Consider the following 18,623-nt stretch of genomic DNA (forward strand, 5'->3'; position numbering starts at 1 on the left):
TTTTAAATGTTTTATTTATTTTATTTATTGTAAAAAATTAATAAAAAAAGTTTCATGAAAATATTCATTTTCTGCCACATATTTTATACTAATTTTATTCTCTATATTTTATACACTATTTCACATCATATTTAATACACTTCATAAGATGCATAATTGTTGGGGCTACTGAAACTTTTAGCAGAGAAGGTACAATTCTGAATTACTGACCAGCCGGGGAAAGAAAACGTATTGCTGAGCCCTGCTACCCTTTCAACCCTACAGTAAACAGCGAGCAGAAGAAAGCAAGGGATGAGGACGACAAAACAGAGAGAGACAGAGAGGGAATGTGTGAGGGTTTCTGAGCTGAAAGGACAAGAGCGAGTAGGCAAAAAAGGAGAGAGAAACAAAGACGAAACAAGCAGGAGGAAAGAATTCAACGAGCGAGAAAAAGAGAGGGAGGAGGACAGAGAAAGAGAGCACTTCAGGGATGAAAGGATAATGGAACTGCAGGCAAGAGGAAAGAAAGAGTGACAGACACACACACACAGACAGAGCCTGCAACTGTATGATACAGCAGATTTCTAGAGGGACTTTGCCACAGTGCAATGGGCTGCCATCACATCTAGAGGACTAGAGAATCGTGGGTATTTTCACTGCACTGAGCCCTGTCCTCTCTCATCAGATCACATGTTCTTTTGCCTGAGCACACTGTGCTAAATGATCCTGCAGCACGACAGATCTGAAAGGTTTCTTGAGGTCGTGTTCATCGACAAACTGTATCCATGTAGCCACTAGACACACACCTACAGTCCACTCGCTGACCGTCTGATGACCTTCTGAGTTTGGTTAGCTCTAATCTGATAACGATGAATGATAGCTCTAAACGGACATGGCAATAGTATAAAAAAAATAGATGGGGGGGGATTATTTCAATTATTTCAAAGATTTTGCGTTCTCTCGCAAAAAAAAAACCTTGTGTTTGCTTGCAAAGCTTTTGTGATGGAAATAGTATATGGTTGAAGGGAAAACTATATTTGAGTGCTCTTGCGAGCAAAGGTTTCTCAGGGGAACACTTTCATTTTGTGAGAGAAAGAAAATGTTTTCTCAGGGGACAGCAATACTTTTGTGGGAGACCACAGAGTGAATACAACCCCCCCAATCACATATTTTTCCCATCTCCATGTAGATTGGCTGACTTACATTACACAAGTACAATGTCGTAACTCGTTCCTTAATTACCATAGTACGATGCATAGTTGAAGAAATCAACTAGCCCTAAAATCGGTTTGTCGCAAATTTGTCATTCAACCACGTTGGTTAATGATGTCACACAGGTGGTGGAGTAATAACTTTTTTTTTTTTTCAGATTCAATCATAGGCTCGTTCTTGTGTACTAGAGCACTTACGCACACTCATCAAAATGCTGATTTAAATCTCTTGAGTAACTAAAAGAGGTAAATGACATTTGTATACATTTGAAATTAAATATACAGATTGTACTAAATGTCAGCTGGCTTATTTTGCTCAATGTAATCATTTATTAGATTTTTAATAAAGTACCCATGTCATAGAAACAAGAAACTATGCTTCTAAACGCAGGTCAAGAGCTGTCATTCCAACCAACCAAAACGTTGCGATGCTGTTTGTAGTGCTGGGCGGTATGACTAAATCCATATCATGGTATTTTTCAAAATTATACCAGTTTCACGGTATCTGGCGGTATTTCGTTTTTTTCAAGCATGACTGGGTGTTAACCATATTTTCTGATTGAGAGAGGAAATGCTGTATTCGGTATGAACCCGTATACCGCCCAGCACTAGCTGTTTGTGAATGTTTGTTGGAACTATGGTTTCGGGAAACCCGACTCACTGAATTATGCTGATAACGATGCATCTTGAGACCATAGTTGGCTAACAATGCTTTTGGGAATCTCATCCCAGGTTGATACAAGAGGTGAATCTGAGGATGAAATAATCACTGGATATGCCAATATTTTATTGGAAGACCTTTTTTCACATTGGTGTATAGCCTAGTCAATATTATTCTTATAATTTAATGTGTGTGTGTGTGTGTATATATGTATATATATATATATTTAGGCAGCCTTTTCAAATAAGACAGTTGTTTTCTTTAAAAGCTGTACATACTGTAGTTGGACAAGTTTAACACTGTCCTCTTATGATCGAGTGCTAATATGAGGCATAAATGTCGTCAACAGCATCATATATTGAAGAACCAGTGACCAGTTTTCAATATGGCATGGCATTGATCCAGTGATGCGTATTAAACGTGACGCAATGTAACCTGTCAGTGGTCCTGGTGAGTAGGATTGGCCGTTTTTCTGCTAAACTGACTCGACTTTTGCTCATTCAATTGGAAAAATGGCCATCTGTCAAACCCCGCACACCAGATACCAGGAGTTAGGGGTGTGTTTGTGCCTCAACTTGATGGCATGGCAATCCATAACCTTGTGTAACCTCATGTATGTCTGTTTCTATATTTAGGCCCTGTTAGTAAATGTACAGCCCTTAGCAAGGGCAGAAAATGAGGCAAACGTCCTGCTGGTCTAGAGAATGTGTGAAGAAACTGCAGACGTTTACAGATCCCAGCTGATACAATAAAAGGAGAAATCAATAGAGCGGCCATCTTCAAAAACTATATTAAACAACAAACAGAAGAAAACCTGGTGAGATATGAACATCCATAATGCTCTCAAAGACGTTTCTTGCTTCTACGGCAACCAAACCAGCAAGTCAATATCGTGAATACGTAATTAATCCTGCCATTCAGCAGGTTCAGTCATGGACTAAAGACTCAATTGAAAACCTTAGTCAGAGAGATTGGAATCTGTTTTTTAATGATTTTAATTGTTGCAATGACAATCATGAGTCTTTGAATGACACGATTACCAGTTAGGCTACTTAAATAATTAAATAAAGAAATTAAATGTAAGATAAAGGAGGCACAAATAAAGTATAAAGGTAGTTGAAAAATAATTTAAAACCGGTAATGTCAGAGACGCATGGAGAGGATTAAAAACAATGATGGTCAGACAACAGAAACGGGTAGAACTGTTTGATGATGACCCCCATAGCTTTGTAAATAATTTAAATGCGTTTTACTCACGATTTAATAATAATGCCGGTGTTGAGCATAATGTTACTCTGACAGAATCTGAACCTATGAGAATAGAGGTAGGGGAGGTTATCAAAGTGCTCCGCAGAATTAAACCAAATAAGGCTACCGGGCCAGATGGCCTTAAGGGTACTGTTCTAAAAGAGTGTGCAGGACAACTTGGGCATGTATGTACTAGGCTGTTTCAGGTCTTTTTAGATGATGGTTTTGTGCCAGTAGCATGGAAAAATACTACTGTTATCCCAGTACCTAAAACATCTTATGCCAGAGCTCCTAAAGACCTTCACCCAATTGCCCTTACATCTGTTCTGTGCAAGTGCATGGAGCGTATATTATGCAAGGAACTTTAAGCACAAATTAATGGCTCTGAAGATCCATTGCAATTTGCTTACATGCCCAATCAGAGCACAGTGGATGCCTCCCTGACCTTGCTTCATAAGGCCCAGCACCATTTAGATAAAACAAATGCTCATGTCAGAATGCTTTATGTGGATTTTACATCAGCATTCAATACTGTACAGCCGCAAATCTTAAAAGAAAGATTGCGAGATTTAGGTGTACGTAGCTGGCTAATTTTATGGACTGAGACATTTTTAATGTAATAGGCCCCAACGAGTCTGTGTTAATGGAATCTTATCTAATTGTATAGTCTTAAATTCAGGGTTATCACAGGGGATGTGTATTATCCCCTTTGCTTTTCTCTGTTTATACTAACGAACTTCAATGTAACAGGGATGATCTCACTTTAATCAAATAAACAGATGACTTGGTTTTAATTTCTTGCCAAACAGACAGAAATTGTTCAACCTATTTTGAGTGTATTAAAAGTCTTTTACAATGGTTTGACAACAGTCATCTACAATTGAACATTGAGAAGACAAAGGAATTATGCTGTGGGAATCAAATTAGGAAAGGTACAGCTGGCCTCCCATATGAACAAGTTATTATAAAAGGAATAAAGATAAAGCAAGTTTCAAATTTTAAATATCTAGGTACAATTATTGATGACAAACTCTCATTCCAGGAAAATGTGGACCATACACATAAGAAAACAAGACAGCGTTTAGGTCTACTCAGGAAGTTAAGAAATTTCGGCATTGATAGGAGGATCCTAACTTTTGTTTACAGATCAATGATCGAAAGTATTTTAACTTATAATATCGTTTCATGGTATGGCAATTTAACAATAACAGAGTACATTGCAAGAGCTCTTTTCACATTTTATGGAGAAAAAGGCGATAGCAGTATATTCAGACCAGACTCATCCCCTCCACCCCTGCTTTGAGGCACTTCCTTCGGGACGTAGGCTGCGTATACCGTTTGCTAAAAAGAACATTTAAAGATCATTTGTTCCATTGGCGGTGACTGTTTTAAATCAAATTTTCAATTGAGGTGGTTACTATAGGTGTATGAACGTGTGTATGCATAAGCATGTGTGAATGTATTTATGCAGATACATATTGTATTTCATCATGCCTGCCCCATGTGTTTTATTATGTGGTATACAATGTGGTTGTACAGTGTAGTCTGATGTATCTGTTTTTTATGCCAGTGTTAAAGATTTATGCCAGTGTTACTGGAATTTCTGTCCAGTAAATCTGAACAGACAATAAAGTCCAACAAACAAACATAAATTCATCATAATTTCCCTAGGTTGGTCCCTCAGAAGGTTCATAATCCATGTACCAGCTTTTCTAGCACTAAGAATCTGGATTTTTCCTGCGTAATAAAGGTTAATGTCTTAATAAAAGGATTAGCCTACTATGTTAGCCCCTTGTGGCTATCAATTTGTAGTCTCCCATTAACAGCCTATATCCAAGCCACTAATACATTGAGGTTTTCCTTAAGGTCAACATAAAATCAAAGCTTTACCCTGTATCATTTCTTACTTAATAAACATTCCTGGTTTTATTGTGAACTGCTAATCTGGTCATGTTATTCCAAAAGAAAAACCCTTGTAATCTTTTAAAATACGATATCTTGCCTGCCCTTAAGACTTTATGGACTGACGTCCCAAAGCTCTCTTATTTTTCATATCCTTCCCTCCAACAACCTGTCATATGGAGATCACTCATCACTATCCAATCAAGTCTTGCGCATTTAAAAATAAAATAAAAAAATTCGTAGGGATGCACAATATGTTTGATTTAATTTTACTGCTTTACCGCCATCTAGCAATCACTTGCAAAATGGATACTCTACACAAAAATCTGTCAGGTTTATATCATAATGGCCTAGTTGTTAAGTTCAGGTTAACAGACTGAAGACAAATTGGACTATGACTGTCTAGAGTCTAGACATTGGTGTTATTCCTTAGACCAATGAATGTGCTTATTAAATCCACTCACTATGCTAGTTTACTCTGAACGCAGCTCCATATTGGAAGGTCATTGCCCTGTAACTAAAATACTATCTTGTTTATCATTCATCCCCTTTAACAGCCCAGATATAGACTCTTGAGGGTTAAATTAACCAGACTGTCCTCTCCAGCTCAGCATTTCTGTTCTGTTCACTAAATTTACAGGTCTCTCTCAGAGTGTTTCAGGCAGACCAATTACGTAAGTGCCCTGTGCGCAGTGTAATTGAAGTGCCCAGGAGATGGTTCTTGAATGCCTCTGCAACAATGCAGCAGCAAAAAAAACAAAGACCGAAGTTAAGGCGACTCAAATGAAACTACTTCCTTAGCATGAAATTGTTGACTATTTTTACAAGTTGTAGAGAAGTAAATTTTGTGTTTGTGCTTTGGTTGTTGGTCTCTGCTAGCTTCTCTGTCCGTACACAGTTGAGTGCCTCTCTGCCTCTGACCTAGTTTTGTCCATCTCAGCTCGCAGCGCAGATTGCAGCATCACTTCAGAAGTGTGCAGCCATCTCTCCATCTCATGTCTCCACCCTTTAGTCTGTCTCTTTCTCATTTTCTCTCTGTCTCTCTGTCTGTTCCCGCAGAGCTCCAGCACTGGGCAGCAGGATTAGTGAGGATAATGGATGCATGTCTCCACATGTCCAAGTGCGTGGCAGGTGCGGACTAATCAAGAAAATGTTTAGTATTGCCTCAAGTAATGTAGCATGCTTGCACCAAGCACCAAGATCAACTGGTAAGTTAATTCTAGTGGTTAAGAGTTTATCACTGTCCCACCCCAAAATCATGCTAATGTGTTTAAAGGAATAGATCACTTAAAAATTTAAATTCTGTCATTAAATGTAATTTCAAACCTGTAAGAGGTTTGTTTCTTCTGTGAAACACAATAGGGGATCTGGCCATTCTTTTTAATATAATCAAAGTAAATGGGGACTCTCGAGCTACAGAATTGCAGCACCATAAACGTATCAAAAAAGTGGTCCAGACAACTCTTGAAATATATTCCATGTCTTCTTAAGTCAAATGATAGCTTTGTGTGAGAAAAATGGTTATTCACTATTCATTTTCTCTTCAGTGAACTGATATCCAGTGGGAATGGATGATTGAGTTAGTGAGAACTAGATCTGTCCGATTCTTGAACAAATCAATTGATTCACTGAATTTAAAACAATGATTTGTTCACAAATTGTATATCGCTGTCTAACGAACACACCAAGGCTACTAGAAATTACTTTGAAACAGTTTTCACTCAGATTTTGCTTGTCACAAATAATTACTAAGAAACGGTAAGTATGAAATGAAATTTTAAAGAAGACTGAAATTATGTATTATATACATAATCCAACAATCTTTGTTTTATTTACAACAGCAAAAAAATAATATTATTTTTACAGTGCAGAGTGCAGTTTATGTCTTGAAGATCTGGAATATAGTGCATGAGTCATGATGCTTTTTTGGTGATTCTGGATCTTGATCCCTAACTCACTTTGTGTAACAAAGTAGCCAAAATATTCTTCAAAGATTTACATTTCGAGTCCCACAGAAGGTAGAAAGTCATAAAGGTTTGAAACGACATGAGGGTGAGTAGATTATGGGAATTAATTTTTGTGTGAACTATCCCTTTAAGAGAAGCATCATACAAGATTTAGCAGATTCTATTTAATCTTACCAAAAAAAAGTGCACAGAACGATATTATTAGGACTAATAAATTCGTTCTCGAAGAGAATATAAATAACATGTATCACTACAAGAATGCATTAAACCTTATTTCTGCATAAACAGAGCTGTTGTGATCCCACCCGCTCAAACAGCAGAGATGTCCTTGATCTAACCGAAAGACATAACCTTCCCATCTGCCATGTGGTTTCTGGACCCGCAGCCCAGACTCTCCTCAAGAGTTCAGATCACACCTCACTGAACTGAATCTGGACATTAAATTAACCGACTGGCAGAGCAGTCAGTGTGTGTGTGTTTGTGTGTGCCGACTCTGGCCGAATTGAAATATTGGTCATGCTGCCAGACGAAATTGCTGCCGATAACAGCATGATCCACTTAGCATAAGAAAATATTCAGTCCCCAGAAAGGACGGTTGGCATTTACGTGAACATGTGTCGTACAGATGCTGGCATGAAGAGGAAAATGTCAATCTGATGATATACAAAATGTGTGCGGATGCAGATAGCTGTGAGGCACAGACATTCTTACTATTCAACTGGCTTCAGTATAGAGAATACAAGATGTATTAACTCTATGAAATCAGTATGTATGTGCATGTGTGTGTGTGCAAGACAGTTTTTTGTGATCTCCAGCCGCTGCACACAGGAAGTTAGTCATCTGTTGCCATGGTGCATCAGGGAGTTCAGGACTGCAGTGCAAACTGCATGGGATCTGGCCTACCAGACCAGAGAGACACTGTCTCACTGTCTTCAACCAGCAAAAACATGTTGAATCTGGATTGTCATATGTTGTAGTCAACAATGAGCAGCTCCGGTAACTCCAGATGCGTATTTTATCCCCGGAAGTTCCTGAGATCTGATTGGCCGATAATGGCTCTTATAATCAAATCAAAGTGGTCCCTAATGCTCACATCCCCCTTGTGGAGACCCTCTAACAAAGTATACTATGAAACGTAGTCTATCACTACATACTCTAATTTAATTCATGTTTTTAGAGATCAAAATTGATTGACAATATTGATTAAATTACTTATTCTGACTTTTAATGAATGAACAATATTCAGAAAGATGCTACTTTCATATATCTTCATATAGTGACATTTTTATCTTATGTTAAAGGTGCACTATGTAACTTTTTTTCTTCAAAATTTACAAAATTAAAGTCAAAATACCATGTCCAAACGTATCCAAAATGTGTTTTTGTCTTACCCTGATTCACAATGGTAAGCCCGTTATAAGAGTTTATATTTTAGACAGAGCGGGATGCTTTTTGCTCGAAATTGCATACTTGCGTCACTCCTCTTACGTCTGGTCATATCTGTAAATAGAGAAAAGTCGCTCTGGCTACTTTGACGCATGTGGGAGTGGCATAGGTTAGTTGTCACAACGAGCAAAAAAGGTTGACATGAAGCAGCTACAGCTCAAACTCTTTTTTTTTTTTTAGCTGAAAAGAGGAGTCTGCTGAGCAAAAAAACAACACGACAAAGCTTGTAATAAAACCAGAATTAAGATTGGCTTGGCTTTTTGGAGATGGCGATAACTGAGGGATTTTAAATGTTTGAAAAGCGACATGGAGATGCGTTTTTATTACTCAACAGGTGAATAGGGTATTTTATTGAACAGATAAATTGCCATATGTAAAGCATTATCTATTGTGAGAGTTATTTCATGGTTGTTGTAGCTGTGCTGGAATTGATTTTCAAGGAAGTAGCATATCTATTAATAGGTGAAGCTACAGTAACGTCTTCAGCTAGTCAGCTTGAGATTCTTTTCAAATAAACTGGTTATATCTCTTAAGAGCAGTAGTGAATGTTTTCTGAGCAGGAGGATAACCATATTCATCCGCAGTCACACAGATGCCGAAGCACAACCAAAACAATGTTCTTCTGCAAAATGCATGCCATTTTGTTTTTTAACCTCTAGAGGGCCACAAGTTACATACATTTGAATTAAAAGAGAAATACAGTTTGAACTGAGTTCCTCCTCCTCTGTTCTAAAATTATAAAAAAAGATCAACAGTGTAAAACTGAAGCGAGTAACAGGCGGTTGTCCGGCAGGAGAAACACACACTTCAGTGCATGGTCTGTAAACTGAATCAGATTTACCAAATGTTCCATCTCTCTGTCCCAATAGCTGCCGTCAAAATAATATGACGATGATGTTTGTAGTTGTGGTCTTCAATGGCAAATTTTGCAACTGTATTTTTGTGTGCAAAAGCAACCCCCTCCATCTAGACTTTTAAAATTGTGCTTTTTTGCTTTTACAGACCGCAAATGACATCCTAAATCTAGGACCTGAGGAGTATTAACTACAAAAAGTGAGTTGACCTAGAATGTGAAAGAATGTTTGTCAGATTTACTGGAATATTGGGTTTTCTACATTTGTTCAAAACTGGTCACCTTTCTTTTAGAGGTAAATATTCTCCTCAATTCTTTTTGCTTTTCCCTTGCTGTTCCTTTTTGTTCTGTTTGTCCAACTGAAACTAAAACAACCCCTCTTCCAAGATTTTTTTTGGGGGGGGGGTTAAAAAAAACATGTCTAGTAAGGTTTAGCTAATCTAGATTTGTCACATGTTATGATATGCATAATGCACAGACAGGTATACATTCGCCGACAAAATACCAACTCCGCTATAAAAAAGCCATGGTGAAATACCACCCGCAGATTTCATTTCGTAATCTTTAAATATTAGGATATAAAAATGAAAGCGACAGTGTCGTTGGGCTAAAGACAGCCACGGCGTGTTCAGCAGAGAGATGGGCGTGGGGGAGGAAGTGCTGAAGAAGATGCAGGCGTGCATTTCGACCGTTACGTTCCAAACGCTACAGTAAAGCTTTTCAAAATGATAATGTTTATTTGCAAAAAGAGAGTACTTACGATGCGAACAATGGGCGCGGATGATGAGAGGGTGGCAGAGCAACGACCGTGATGTGATAGAGAGAGAAAGGGCGCGCGCGAGAGAGAGAGAGAGAGAGAGAGAGAGCGCGAGCCAAAGAGAGAGAGACGGGGAGGGCGGGGGAGCAAGGTGTGTCCGCTGCCTTGAAAATCCTCATCCATCCTCATACAAATGATAAAAATTAAAGAAAAAAATGTTTTTATGTTTAATAATTCATTCATTGTGAACTGAAGTAAAACAAAATATAAGAGAGAAAATTTGTACAGTATGTTTAAACAGTATTATATGTTGCGATCCAGGTTTTCCATTAGCCTAGAAAAAGTATTTTAGTGTAATGTCACACTATAAAATGTTTTATTATTATTGTTATTAGTCGAAAGACTTGTATTTGCAGAGTCGCCGAGACAAAAGCCCCATGTGGTGTTACAGATGTAAGGTCAGAATCGCTGATCCTCCGGTGTAAAGGGATTTTCGCAGTTTGCTCCATGTTGAAAATGGTGCTGATGTTGAATGTGTACAAACCATACACATGCAACATCAGCACCATTTTCAACATGGAGCAAACTGCGAAAATCCCTTTACACCGGAGGATCAGCGACACGTCGAGTGCGTTTATCGCTTTCAGGCGGATCAGGTCCGGCCGCAAAAGCTGCAAAACCCCGATTATCGATTTGTCAATGGTTATGGCCACAAAAGATCTCGAGAAAACCCTGGCACCTTTCATCCAGACTGACTTAACACACCGGTGTGAGCCACATTATGTTCCATCAATGTCTCATACTTCTAGGTTTTTCCACACCGGCAAACCGCGTGCACGTGAAGCATTGCATGCGTGAATCGACACAATGCATCGAGATTTCTACGATGCGATCGCACTTCATTCAAAAAAGACATAAAAAGTGGAATGTAATATTCTTTAAATTAAAATAAATTATTATTGTCCATATTGTGAATCCATGAAAATGAGTTGCTACCTGTAGATGCAAATGAATAAAGAAAGCAATCAGATTTATGTGCACTTCCTTATCGATGCAATCTCAGTGAAATTACATGTATAGTGTTTCTTTTTAAAAATCAGTCTATGAAGAAAAGCGGGCCCATAATGTCTTTCACACACCCAACAGTCGGATTTACTAACATCCTAAGACCATGCAATACACTGGTTGCAGCGATAAAAACTGTGATAAGGCTTATGACCCTAGTTCATTACTTGATTAATAATGAATCGCTATTAAATACAAGTATTTGAGTTTGTAAACCGGGTTGACTTACCTCTGTGGCACTGAGTTATTGTCTGTCCAACTGCAGCAGTCAGCCAGTGAGCAAACCCTGACAAATCCTTCCGCGTCCTGCAAAGGGAGGATGGCGCTAGAGAGCAAGAGCGAGAATGATGTCAGTCAGGATAAACCTAAACCAGAACTCGAAGCTGACATTTCTATGATATTTACACACAAATGATAAATGATAAATACACGCTGTGTATTTTATTGTATCTTATTTGACAGACATTGCATTCGAATCGATATCGATATAATCGATATATAGAACAGAAATATCATTCCATTTATGGTTTTTCTGACTGTAAAAGCAAGGGTTTTCAAACCTATAGGTATACTGATGACAAAAACAACTTTTTGAACCTTTATATATGCATGAAGGAGAGAAAAAAAATGCTTTTTGGTGGTGGGGAAATGCTCCCTTAACAGCTCCCTGGAAGTTCCCAGACCTCAGTTTACTATCATGATTAAGATTTTGTCCAAAACTTTTTAGCTAAGTTAAAGTTTGCTGATGTGATTACACTTAAATGTGGTCATAAAGGCCAGACGAGGCCATTCCAAAGCTCATATTTGAAAAAATATGCTGAGTGATCAATATTTGTCTGTTTATGTTCTTGGCAAATGTTTTCTTTCCATAGTTCCCTAAAGATAGCTTACAGGATGCAAGCACCTTTGCTAAATCAAGTTATATACAGTAGGCTACTGTGCAAAATTCTTAAGCACACTAGTATTTTTGTGTGGTTTTAAGCCAGTTATTTATGGCTTTTGCTGTAGTGTCTCAATAGGAAATGTCAGGTTACATTTCAAAACATTTATTTTTTCCTTTAATTGTAATCCAGTGAAATGTTTGTATGCGCAAGGAGTCTGACAACAGCCGATGTCCTTCACATGGAGATCTGATCTCACCATCACAGAGTCAATCAGTTATATTACATGAAGAAACAGAAAAAAACAGAGACAGACTAAATCCAGAAGAACTGCAGAAACATCTCCAAGATGCTTGAAGAAACTTACCTGCAAAGCTGAAAAACTATGAGCAAGTGTACCGAGGACAAAAGCTGTTTTAAACGCAAAGGTGGTCACACCAAATATTGATTTGATTTAGTTAATAGAAGATAACTGATAAATAAAATATATTTATGACATTATTTTTAAAAGCATTCTCACTTTACTGCATTTTACACAAGTGCCTAAAACCTTTCACAGTACTGTTGCTTTCCAGGAAGAATTCTTCGAGCGTCTTGAAGACATTGCCACAGTTCTTCTGGATTTAGTCTGTCTTAGTTTTTTTTCTGTTTCTTGATGTAATCCCAGACACTCGATGACGGTGAGATCAGATCACACCAGCTGTTGTCAGACTCCTCGCGCATACAAAAATCTCACTGGGTTATTGATATTTTCTACTGACACACTACAGAAAAAAATTTAAATGACTGACTTAAAACCATTTTTTATTTGTGAAAATACTAACGTGCCTAAGACTTTGCACATTAGTGTATATTTAACATGTTTGTGACTATAGACAAAAAAATAATAACCATTTTATTTTTTTGTCCTGGAATTTGTATAAAAAATTAGTTCTTCGGTTATTTTTAACTGTGTTCTCCATTAAACGTTTTGGGTCAGTTTGACTCTGCCGGCACTTTCAGATTCTGGCTTATTCACTGCATAATGCAACACAATCATAATATTAATTCAGCACCATTTCTGTTTATAAACAGTATTGTTTATATGAAGAAGTCCCATATATTTTCACAGTCTGTTCTTAAACATGCATGATACACACACACACACACACACACACACACACACACACACTGCACCATCTGCTCCCCCAAATTCCGCCATATTCTCCAGAGTTACATACCAAGCCAAGTCCTTCACCTGGACACCTTCACATAAACAGTCCTTGTGTCTTTAAGAGATCCTCTGTTTAGCCGCTGCACAAGCTGCTGGTGTTTTCCCCCAAAAGACAGAATTTGCTATATTAAATGTATTGTAAATTCTCCTCCTTCCTATTGCTAAGCAAGTAATCTTGATCTCTTACTTGCAAAAACAATATAGATTTTTTTAGAATATGAAAAAGAGCAATGCTGTTGATGCTGTCAGTGTCCTTGTGTTCTTCAGATGTGTGAGATGCTCGCCTGAAAGCCAACAGAGCTCTTGGTTGAGGTCGGGCTTGGGTGGGAGTTGCTCAGCAACCAGCCCACTTGAGAATGAGTAAGCATTTTTCTTACATTTTGAGGTGTGTCTATGAGAGAGACAGCCCTAATGGCCTGATAATGTTTGTTGTATTGACTTGTCTTCCTGTGTTGAATTTTTAAACCTCTCTTTATTTCAATATGCTTTGATACATCAACCTTTAATGTTTCAAATGATGGTTCTTTCCTACAGAAGATAAAGTATGGCTGTCACAAACACTTCTGGCCATTAGATGGCGTCTCAGCCCTGTCAAAGTTTTACTTACTGTAGTCCTAACCCCTCTTAAAGGAACACTCCACCGTTTTTTGAAATTGGGCTTATTCACCTTCTTTCCTACATTTAGATAGGTGGGCAAATGCATTTTTGTCTTAGTGCATGCATTGTTTTAGTTTGACAGGGTCGGCGCTAGCTTAGCATAATGAATGGAATCCTTTGTTGCCAGCTAGCATGTCCTGAGTAAAAGTGATATAAACAATAAAAAAACAAACACCTAATTACTTCTTATGGCCTGCGTATTCACAACATGTATAAATAGCGATGCAGATTAACACTAGGCGATTTCCTAGGCAGATATTGACTTATATATTAAGGACTATATTAGGGGGAAGCACAGGCGAAGCACTGCTACTTGGGTGTGATATCTCTGCGCCCAAGTAGCAGTGCTTCGCCTGTGCTTCCCCCTAATATAGTCCCAAGTCAATATCTGCATAGGAAATCGCCTAGTGTTAATCTGCATCGTTATTTGTACTTGTTGTGAATACGCAGGCCACAAGAAGTAATTAGGTGGGTTTTTTAAATTTTTTATATCACTTTTACTCAGGACATGCTAGCTGGCAACAAAGGATTCCATTCATTATGCTAAGCTAAGCTAGCGCCAACCCTGTCAAACTAAAACAATGCATGCACTAAGACAAAAATGCATTTGCCCACCTATCTAAATGTAGGAAAGAAGGTGAATAAGCCCTATTTCAAAAAACGGTGGAGTGTTCCTTTAAGTTAAAACTGTAATAAAATAAAGTATTGTAATATCATCATATTTTTGTAATAGAGCTGTCACATCTGTCTTAAATGTTGAGATTTTATGTAATTTATTAATTACAACTTTGTTACAACATTTGTGTTGTTACATAATCATTTTTTGTTCATAATTCATACTGTTCAAATTTAGAAAAAAAAAAAAAAAGATAAGTTGTGATGCCCCACTATTAGATCAGTGTGTGATCTTTTTCCAGGACAATAGGCTATGTTAGGAAACTGTCAATAGATTTGTTTTGTTATGTGACAACTAGCCATGTCTCCACTATAACAAAACAAGATTTTGTAAATAGTAAGTAAGATAACACTAGTTCAGTTGTCAGTAGTTTTTTGGCTGCATCCAAAATTGCATACTTCCCTACTATAGTAGGCAAAAAACAGTAAGTGATGAGAGGTAGGCCTATGTCTGAATTCACAGTACTCTTAAAAGTAGGCAAAAAGTACCCGGTTGACCTACTACTTCTGGCGAGATTGGACACTTGGACCCCTTACTATAACATTAGGCCATGGGAGGGGATTTCTTTATTTATTTCTTTATTTTATTTATTAAATACGAGAGGGGATTAATGAATGAAGGTGAAGCGACATAACTGACGCTCACATGATAATGACAGCATGTCGAATGTAGTACGTCCAGATTACATCACATTCATACTATATGGAACATACTTTTTTTAGTGGTTGTGAAGTAATTACTTAATCAAAAATGTTAAATGGGTGGAGCTTGACCTTGTCCATGATCTAAAGGGGTAAAGCTTAACTTAATTATTTTAGGGTTAAAGTCGTCATGAAACGGAAGTTGCGATAGTTTTTTCTTCCGTATTGTGATGTGTATCTGAATGAAACGGCTTCACAAACAAGAAAAAATATAGTGCAGGACTTTGACTTTGTGTATCGAGAATTGATTGGATGGTTGTGGTTGGCTATTGCTGTGATGTCATGTGAGTGGCAGGTTGTCCCGCCCTCGCATCATCAGAGAAGAGATGAGATGTTGCTGCAAGTGCAGGGGAAGTTATTTTAATTAAAGATTATGAGGGCACATGCATTTTCAAAAAAATGGAGTGCATGGATAAATAATTTATAATAAATACTGCAATATAAAGATTGGACCTTTTAGCTCCACCAATTAGGTACAGAAAGAGGGTGCTTGATGTCATGCTCTTGTTTTTGGTGTTGTTGCAAATCTGTTTTATGAGAATAATAGGCCCTACACTATGACTATGTTAGTGTAGAGGGCCCCAGTCAGACCAAATGAATTAAACATTGTTATTCCAACTGTGAATTTAAAGGTATCCTGGTAACAAACAGGAATTAACAGTTTATTTCTGGCAGCAGCTGTAGTTATATTTGGCATTAAAATCTTCACAGTGATACAGAGAAGAATCCCTTCTTATCCCTTCTGCTGCTTATAGATTGTGTTTTGTGTGTCTTCCTTCTCCATGTGTCAGTAACACAATGACCTGCTCTGCTTCAGTGTTTCTCAATCGGGACACAGCTGAAGCTAATATGTTATTTATGCATCATTGTGTTGAAAAATCAAAGGAGATGCTTGCGTCCCACAGCTCAACAATAAGGGAGACAAATGACGGCATCTCCGTTGCCATGAGCCACAAGGACACAAAGGGAAAATACAATAGCCTTTGAATGGAGAGCTGTTCTGGTCTGTAAGTTAACACTTGTCAGCTGTGGACCCACACATGTCCATCACTAATCCGTGTCTGTAACATAACCAAGTGTGTGTACAGACAGACAAACTGTTCTTCATTATATTCACCTAGCCACTCTTGAAGAGACTACCTGAACTGATCAATCGAGGCATCCAGTGGTCAGATGTTATTTCCTTATAATGGCACTACTTTCATGTGTCTCGCACCTTGGACATGCTCTCTGGTTTTAAACAGATATTTGTTCATACAGTAACATTCAGAGAACCTTTTCCAAAACGTTAGCCCAAATTTTAATAACATTCCCTGTAAGCTGGGTAAGTATCTGCTGAAAAACAGTATGATCATTCTGGTAGAATCAAATACAAAGTAATACAAGTATTCCCATGAAGCTTGCAATGATAGCAAAGCTGAATTTTTCACATCAATAGCCTACTCCAATCTTCAGTGTCACATGATCCTTCAGAAATCATTCTAATATTCTGATTTAAAACATTTATCTATTCCCAAGAAACAGTTATTATTATCAATGTTGAAAACTGAAAAATGTTGAGCTACTAAATATTTTTGTGGAAACCGTGATAAGGATCGTAAGGAATCAAAAATTCTTGAATAGAACAGCATTTATTGGAAATGTAATTGTTAACAATGTAAAAGTCTTTCCTGTCACTTTTAATCAATACATCCTTGCTGAATAAAAAAATAAATTAATGTACGGCTAGCTGTGCATTAAACCATTTTAATGCATTGATGTGGAGACAAAAAAACAAACACCCGACACGAAGCCTCCATGGAGTGCATTCAAATCGTTTAATACACAGGTAGCCGTGTATAATCCTACTTATATACCATGGCCGTTGGCCAGCATTCACAAGTTAAAGCTGTGATTGTCAAGGTAAAGGTTCCTTATACTTGTTAAATCTAGCATTCTGTCCACTTAAACAATAAGGTTACATATTTGATTGAATTATAACATTCATTTGAATAAATTAGCCCCCCGAGAGAGAGAGAGAGAAAGTTTGTGTGAATTACCTGCGTCTGTGCGGTGTCTCTAGGAATAAAGCTGTGAGTTTAATTACTTCAAAAACAGCGATGTTATCACCACCCTCTTGCTAAGTGATATAATGTATTGATTAAGTAGCGAAGCTAGTCACAGGGCAGCATTGACAACTAGTTCTGTGCTCCTGAATGTTTCTGTGTGTCTGCAGAGCGATTTCTGATCTCTGTGTGCGAGTGACGAGTGATGTGTGTGTGTGTGTGTGTGTGTGTGTGTGTGTGTGTGTGCGTGCTTAAAGCTGCATTCCGTAACTTTTTTAGGTTAAAAATGATCCAAAATAAAATTTTGAGCAAGTACATAACCAGCCAGTGTTCAAAACTATCTGCTTGCCTTTGCTCGATTCACAACGGTAAGCTTGTAACGGTAATAATGTTTTTAATTCCAGTGGTACTGGTGGATTTCCGCGGGAAATTCGAGCATGCCTTTGCGTCATTATGTCACAAGAAGGTGTCTCGGCTAGTAGGCTATATTGAGTGTGAGGATGTTGGAGGTGGAGATTTATAGCCTTTTCTCACAGCACTTGATATAAACATATCAATTAGATGGCGGATCCAGAAAGGTTCAAATGATAATCACCAGTGACAACTGGAGATTCATCCGTTGTAAAACGCAAAAGACTTCGGACTTCGGAGTGGCTAATGAAAAAAAGAGACTGCAACCGTGCCCATGCGAAAACAAGGATAAATATCGGAAGGGCATTAAATGCAGTCACGCAGTGCTGATGTTGTTAACATTAACAATTTGAGAACAAAGTATAATTTGCACGGTTTGACGTGACATGATAAGCGATCATTAGATTTAATCAGCGCGATTTACTTCAATGCTTTTTTCCCTTAGTTGGTCAGAACAAAAGTGGATGTTACTTATGCTACTTGTTCAGATTACATTTTCAAATTCTTATGTTGGTCATACTTCCAAAAAGTAGAATCTGTGATTCCGAATTACAGTATCCACACCGGCACGTTGACTGACAGCCGCTCATTCTCCTCAAAACATTGGATTCATCCACGCTGTGCCGTGCCGAGGCACAACCCACGTAAAGTTGATAATTCCGCGAATAACTGCAATTGCATATTTCGAACAGAGATGGCGACAAAGAGGAACTAGGGACTGCAGGGACTGAATCTAGGGACTGCAGCTTTAAATGAAAGCAGCAAATTAATACAGAATGGGGAATAAACTGATTTGGAACTACCTGTGCGTTAAATGGTTTCAATGCACAACTTCCAGCCAATCAGAATCGTGTATTCAGACCAGGGATGGATTATAACCCTGTACGGTCCTGTCTAAAGGCCCCTGCAGGCGCTCCGCAGCTTGTCTAGGCCCCACTCTGGTCTAGTGC

This window comes from Scardinius erythrophthalmus, assembly GCF_964197995.2.
Source record: "Scardinius erythrophthalmus genome assembly, chromosome: 1".
Taxonomy (NCBI): domain Eukaryota; kingdom Metazoa; phylum Chordata; class Actinopteri; order Cypriniformes; family Leuciscidae; genus Scardinius; species Scardinius erythrophthalmus.